We start from the raw sequence: 7042 nt of genomic DNA on the forward strand, positions 1-7042 counted from the left end.
ATGAACCAAATTTTATATATTTATATGATATTTCAAAACTATCTAGATGTGAATTGTGAAGAAAAAAATAAAGGGATAATCACATTTTTTGTCCTATAATTTGCATTTTTCTCTTTTTTGTTCTTTTAACGATGAATATGTAGTTTTAGTATTATAACTTGCGTGTTTTTTTCATTTATATTCCTGTTATAGTAAATGTTTAAATTTAATTATATAACTTGTATATATATTTGTAATTATAGCTCTCACCGACATAATTGAAAAAACCAATAATAATCTGAGATATAAATGTTTAAGAAAGTTATTTATTTAAATTTTCACCGTATAGTATCATAGTTTTCATCGAGATATTTTAAATAAAGAACTTTGGTACGAGGAAAGAGTTTTGTGCCGGAAGTTACCAGCTACATATGAAAGCAGCGCATCGCTGCATATACGTGCGGCGGCGCGAGAATGCCAAGATCAGTGAGCCTTCATGCCGGTATTTTCGTTTCGCCATCGTTTTAGTACTCGATTCATTCCTATTCGGATCTAGACCTTTAAAACACATTAAACATCAATTATTACCTCTTGAAGATGTCCTTTTGGTTGATCACAGTTGTAATAAAGCTATATTAATTTCCGTGCATTACATATCTCGTTAATGTAAAAAAAAAAAAAAAAAAACTAAAAGTAAGAGACAAATGTGATCTCTATATATATTCAGTAGTTGGATTCTGAAAATGCTAACAATTTAGATTTTGATGAAAATAAAATTTGTTATTATATTGCTATCATATTTCGTCAAGTATGTAGTTGGTAAATCAAGAGTAGAAAGTTTTGGGAAGCTGATATTCGAATTCAGCATAGCTTGAAAATTCAGAATAACAGATATCAGCTTGTTTTAGTAGACATTCGCTAAAAATGTGTATTTGGTTGTTGAATTCCAATTTCAGCTTATCAAAACTTTAATGTCTCTTTACTTTATCACACACTTATTGTTGTTATTTTGTAGACATTATTGATTCATTTTATGTATTCTACAAGATACCAAAATTTTGTCAACGAAGTGTTCGATAAAAATTTTCAAACAAACATTTTTATACATTCAACTTGTATATCATTGCATATCTTTTAAATGTTTTACAAAATGTTTAGAGAGTTTTAGAGGGATTCTTTTTATTGTTTTTCGTTTTATTTGAAAACAAAACTTGATTCAATTTCTTGTTCAATGTTTCAAGAACCGAATAATATTTGTAGCTCAATGGTTCTCTCTCAATAATCCTAATATACTCGAAATCAAAGGAAATTTTCATATGAAAAGAGATCTTCGTGCTATATTATTTATGAATTTTGAAGTTCTATATAACAATTAAAACAAATATGGGTATATTCTGAAAAATGTGGAATACGTATTTTTATGTGCTAGAATTAATAATTAAGCTTTTGATTCAGAATTAATTGGTACTATGAAAATAGATCTTCGTGCCAAATAAAAAAAACCAACCTTAGGAAAATATATAACAAAAAATGTACTTAATTTTCTGAGCAAAAAATTAGATAGCAAATTATTTTGAATGAAATCATCCCCTCCATTTGTCTATTGAAAGATCTCTTTATCATTAACATCGTTTTCGTTGCAGCAATGATTTTGGTCCTGGTCCTGGTCCTGCGCCTGCTTTTCTTGAGCATATTCTCGCCTGCAAAGAACTTCGATAATTGGTTATCAATCCAAAGTCTTGGACGCACAGCCAAGTTGGAGCACCTGCGAACCGTCCAATGGATTCCTCAGCGCGGACGCTTCACTTTGAAGCTGTAATCATTAATGGTATACGTAGTATGGGACTGACTGAACTTTAAGATCAACAGGTTTCAGTAATAAGATGGGAGAGTTATTAAATAGGTAAATTTTTGTGGCTCAGGGGATTCGTTTGAGAAATGTGTACTTCACTATTTGAATTTTTTCCTGAATACGTGCATGTCTATTATCGCCTCTAGTTTTCTACATGCCTTGATCCATCATGAATGTTTCCTTACGGCCCCACGGCCTCAGGCTAGGGTCACCGTTTATACCCATTAATGAAACTATCGAATACACCGATATTATACATACATATTCACCCCGTGTGTGGTTGGATTCGGTCAAGTTGAGACTATGAGCTATTTTGTGGCGGAAGCGACAGACTCCGCAACTTTTCGATCTGGTCTCTTCCAAGCTGCGTACGTACTCAATTAACAATGGTTCTATATCATTTCCCGAGACCTTGGAATGAGAGCGAACATGTTTGAAATTGAGCAATCTCTCTCCGTTCCTTTGGTCCCCTCGAATTAACCAATAATTCTCGCTCTAATAATGTGGAATCATGAGGAAAACGGTAACCCCACCACGTCTGCATTAGGGAGTTGCAGGCCCACACACCGAAGTATATATTATTATTGGTGTTGTTTGGGATCCATCGTTTCCTTTTTTTAATCTCCCCAAATTAAGCACAGAGCTCTATGCTGAGCGGGAATGGAGAAATAAGATAAAACCTGTCACATGGAGAAAAAAATTCTGAAGAGATTTGTCGGCATCGGTGGGTCAATACCCGAAACATCGTATTCTATCAACCAACCAACGGTCCGAATAGGCCACAGTTGATACCAAAAAGCACGTGATCCCATAACACGACAAACCGCCCAAAGGGGCAGCCTGCTTCTCAATTTACCATTCTATTATCACCATTAATTTTTTTTTTTTTTTGAAGCTATCATCGTTAAATTTTTTAAAAAGAAAGAATAATATAGAATTCCACCTGAGGTTTTTGACTTTTTCCTCTTCTGCCATGAGGAACTCGTCGGCGGGTAGGGAGTACTCCAAACTGCCTAGCATTTTTATGCCCAACATGATCCTCCAACCCTGAGTTATAGGTCGATCTTATCCCTGATGACTTCCAGATCCGCACCGCGCCTCCATCGTGTAGAAAGCTTTTATATAGTTTTTTTTTTAATTTTTTTGGATTTTTTGTTTTAATCTTTCTTTTATTTTCACTCAAAATTTTTATTTTAAAATATTTTTTAATCTTTTTAAAATATATTATAATTCTTTTTTTTTTTTGATTCTTTTTGTTTTGAAGTAAAATATATTTTATGTTTTAATTTTAGTTCTTTTGGTATTTTTGATTCGTCCATTTTCATCGATAATGAATAAAATTAAAAATTTGTCTTTTGTTTCGTCATCAATCAATTCTATCAAAAAACATCGAATTTTCATTAATGTGGTAAACACTTGATTCTACAAATAAGAAAGTGAAAAAAAATTATAATATATTTTAAAAGGAGCCAAAAATATTTAAAAATAAAAATTTTGAGTGGGAGTAAAAAAAAAGATTAAAACAAAAAATCCAAAAATAAAAAAAAATTTAAAAATAGGTATAAAAGCTTTTTTAAAAAAAAATTTGTGGCACATCATCCTCTACTTAAGGATCCATAATTAACGCCTTAGCCCTAGGCTTCTAATTTTCTATTAAGACAAGTCATAATTTCATTACTTTTAAACACAAGAGGACAGCTAGTTTTACGTCTCAGCTTGCTCTAACTCCAAGTTCTTCGAGTGTTTACCTAGCAACATAAAGTTTTGGAAACATGACTACTACTTCTTCATCAACCTCCCTCGTGCCTTGGAAGTGCGTTACCCAATTGCAAAACAATCTTCCTACTCCCCCTAAACTTTCTCGCTTCCTAAGAACACACTACAAGAAAAACGACTTTCCGCAACACGTCATCAACAACGTGCATTAAAAGCACGCTGCGAAAACTACTTTTCACGGCGTGCACCCACCTGTGCGCCGTTAATAGTGTTGCACTTGATACTATTAACGGCGTGCATTAAAAGAACGCTGCGGATAGTACTATCGGCGGCGTGCATATAAAGCCCGCTGCGGATAGTAACTTGATACTATGAACAACGTGCATTAAAAGCACGCTGCGGATATTACTATGGACGGCGTGCATTAAACGCACGCTGCGATTAGTGATATTTGCAGCATGCTTTTTGTGTGCTGTTAATAAATTATATAAACGACAGCGCACAATAAATGCACGCCGTTAATAATATTATTAAGACGTGCAAGTTTATGTGTGCTGTTAAAAATAAATCATTTTTTTAAAAAAAAATCGTATTCAGACATTAACGATGTACATTAATCGCACGCCGTTAATAGTATATTAGCACGCTGCCGAAAATAAGTTCGAATTTCGATTTAAGGCCACATTTAGCGACGGTTATCGAAAACCGTCGCCGATTTCCATCGGCGACGGCTGCGGAAAATGAGTTCGAATTTCGATTAAGGCCGTATTTAGCGACGGCTAACAAAAACCGTCGCCGATGTACATCGGCGACGGTTAATAGATAACCGTCGCTAATAGAACGACATCGGCGACGATTTACTAACAAACCGTCGCAACAAGACGCAAATTATCTATTTAAAGCCGATCTTCGTTCCATTATCTTCCACATCAATTAACAACACTTAAAATTTTTCTATTGTTATATGATTTTAATTTCGATTTAGATACCTGTTTTTGTTTCATTTTTGATTAATTTTTAATTTAATTTTTCATTAAAATTTATTAAATTATAAAAATAATTTTTTTTATATTTACGCAAAATTTAGCGACGGCTTTTGGAACTGTCGCGAAATTTTAAACCGTCACAATATTATAAGACCGTCGCTATTGTAGCAACGGTGTTTAATTTCGGAACCGTCGCTGATTTGCGACGGTTTGATCTAAAACCGTCGCTAGTATTTTGTTTTTCTTATGACAATTAACGGCGTACGCATGCACGTTGCGGAAAGTTGTATTAACAGGGTACATATGCACGCCGTTGATAATAGTATTAACAGCGTGCAATGCACGCCGCGGATAATCCTCAACTTTTAACGGCTTGGAACTTTGCAGGGTGCAATGCGCGCTGCGGAAAGCTTATATGCACGCTGCGGAAAGCCGTTTTTGTTGTAGTGACACGTCCCAAGATCGCACCAAGAACTCTTAAATATTTGGATAGGTGGCATAATAATTATCATCATTGATAAACTGACTCCCATGTTCGCTTAGAACAAGATTCTTTAGATTTGACTAGACAAGATGCCAATCACAGAGGGAAAAAAAATTCAAGATTTCACATTGGAAAATTGAAGTAAACAAAAAATTTCCATATGCTTAGATCGCATTGATTTTAGTGAATATTATCGCCTCTCTCGCTCCTTGAATTATTGAGACCCTTGTTTGAGCATAACAATAACCTTAGGTTGTATTTGGAGTGATGAATTTGAAATTCATGGATTTTCATAATAGTTTTAGTATTAATAATGAAATAATAGATGAATCTTAAATCTATACATTAATTATTTATACAAAATATAAAGGAAGTCAAACGCTTCAATTATTGGTTGAACTTAAATTTATCCCGATTAATATAAAATTGTACTTAAACATGCAAGTGTGAGTATGAAGTTTATGAACTTGCTTATATAAAACCACAAAAAAAAAAATTTACATGTATTCGAAATATGTTAGTTTAAAATAAATCAATTCAGATACAACTTTAAATTTCATCCCCAATAATGAGCTCCCCCCGTCCTAGATGTTGCATATCAACCCTCCTGCTGTCCATGCTGATAACTCCCCCTTGCATTTATTGATGTTTGTAGATGATAAAATAAAATTAGATATTTCTACGTCGCAATATATAATTTTAATATTCTAAACGTCTTTTTTTTCGTACCTCATAAACGCTACAAAATGTTTATGTGAATATCATGAAAACATTTAATATAACATGTTTCTTGATTCCTAAAAAGTGTTTGAGAACAACTGATGTGACATTCTACAATATATTCACGTGGACATCTTGCAGTGTCCATTAGACAAAATCCAACAAGAGGTGTCCAAAATATCACATTTATATATGTATATATATTGTAGAATGTCATCCGTATAATTACGTATCATCCGTATGTTAAACGATCGTCATGAAATGTCGGTCGAGATGACCCTTTCCGGGCTACAAGACACTGGTCAGGTTAGAGGACCCTAGTCGAGCCAGATCAGTACCATGTCCGGGCTAGAAGACCCTAGTCGAGCGAGAGTACCATGTCCGGGCTAGAGGACCCTGGTCGGACAAAAAAACCATGTCCGTGCTAGATGATCCTGGTCGGGCGAGAGGACCATGTCCGTGCTAGAGGACCCTGTCCATGTTAGAGGACTTTGATCGAGCTAGAGGAACCTGATTGGACGAGAATACCATGTCCAAACTACAGGATTATGTCCGTACTGGAGGACCTTGGTCGGGCTAGAGGATCCTGGTCGGGTGAGAGTATCCTGTCAAGGCTAGAAGACCCTGGTCGGGCGAGAGTATCTTGGTCGGGCAAAAGCATCCTGTCTGGGCTAGAGGACTTTGGTCGGGCTAGATGATCCTGTCTAAATTTTACTCATGTTCTACTCTTTAGAGAAATTGAAGTTTGACTCAGTTAAGTTTTTTTTTTTCCTGAGTTCAAGAATGACACGAGCCCTTTTCAGAGTATCAGAAACCAATACGCAACAAAAGTTTGAGCTCTTCTGTGATTCCATCCAAAGCTTCTGAAACGATATTCCAAATCCTTTTTTTTTTTTCCAATTCGTGCAAATATACATTAGTTGATTCAGACACGAAAAGGAAATCATATCTCATGACCTATGTTGTAGATGGATTCCTAAACTAATGGACGAATAGATCTACCTCAATTAATAATTATTTGATTTGAACAAACTAGAGATATTAAATATTGATATCTACTTGACATAATAATATTATTTTTATTAAGTAGTAAACAAGTTTAAAAATATAATCAATAAGAAACAAATTTAACCATTATTAATGTGTGCACAACTACATTTATCTTGCATCATAAGAATCTCGATATATTTATTGTACAAATTAAATTCCAAGAAAATATGATTTTTTTTATTAAAAAAATCGAAACTGTACAAATACGCAAACGTGAGTAGGCTAATAAAATATTTTGACCTCAGCACGGTATGA

The 7042-nt window shown here is 34.3% G+C and overlaps 1 long non-coding RNA gene across 1 annotated transcript; it reads left to right on the forward strand.

Annotated features, from left to right (window-relative positions):
* The first annotated feature begins 341 nt into the window (after positions 1-341).
* Positions 342-1964, forward strand: LOC140835992 (uncharacterized). The gene is made up of 2 exons (XR_012118959.1): positions 342-481; positions 1623-1964. It is a non-coding gene; the product is annotated as an uncharacterized lncRNA (long non-coding RNA).
* Positions 1965-7042: the final 5078 nt, after the last annotated feature.

Source organism: Primulina eburnea, chromosome 7 (assembly GCF_022965805.1).
Source record: "Primulina eburnea isolate SZY01 chromosome 7, ASM2296580v1, whole genome shotgun sequence".
NCBI classification, from domain to species: Eukaryota; Viridiplantae; Streptophyta; class Magnoliopsida; order Lamiales; family Gesneriaceae; genus Primulina; species Primulina eburnea.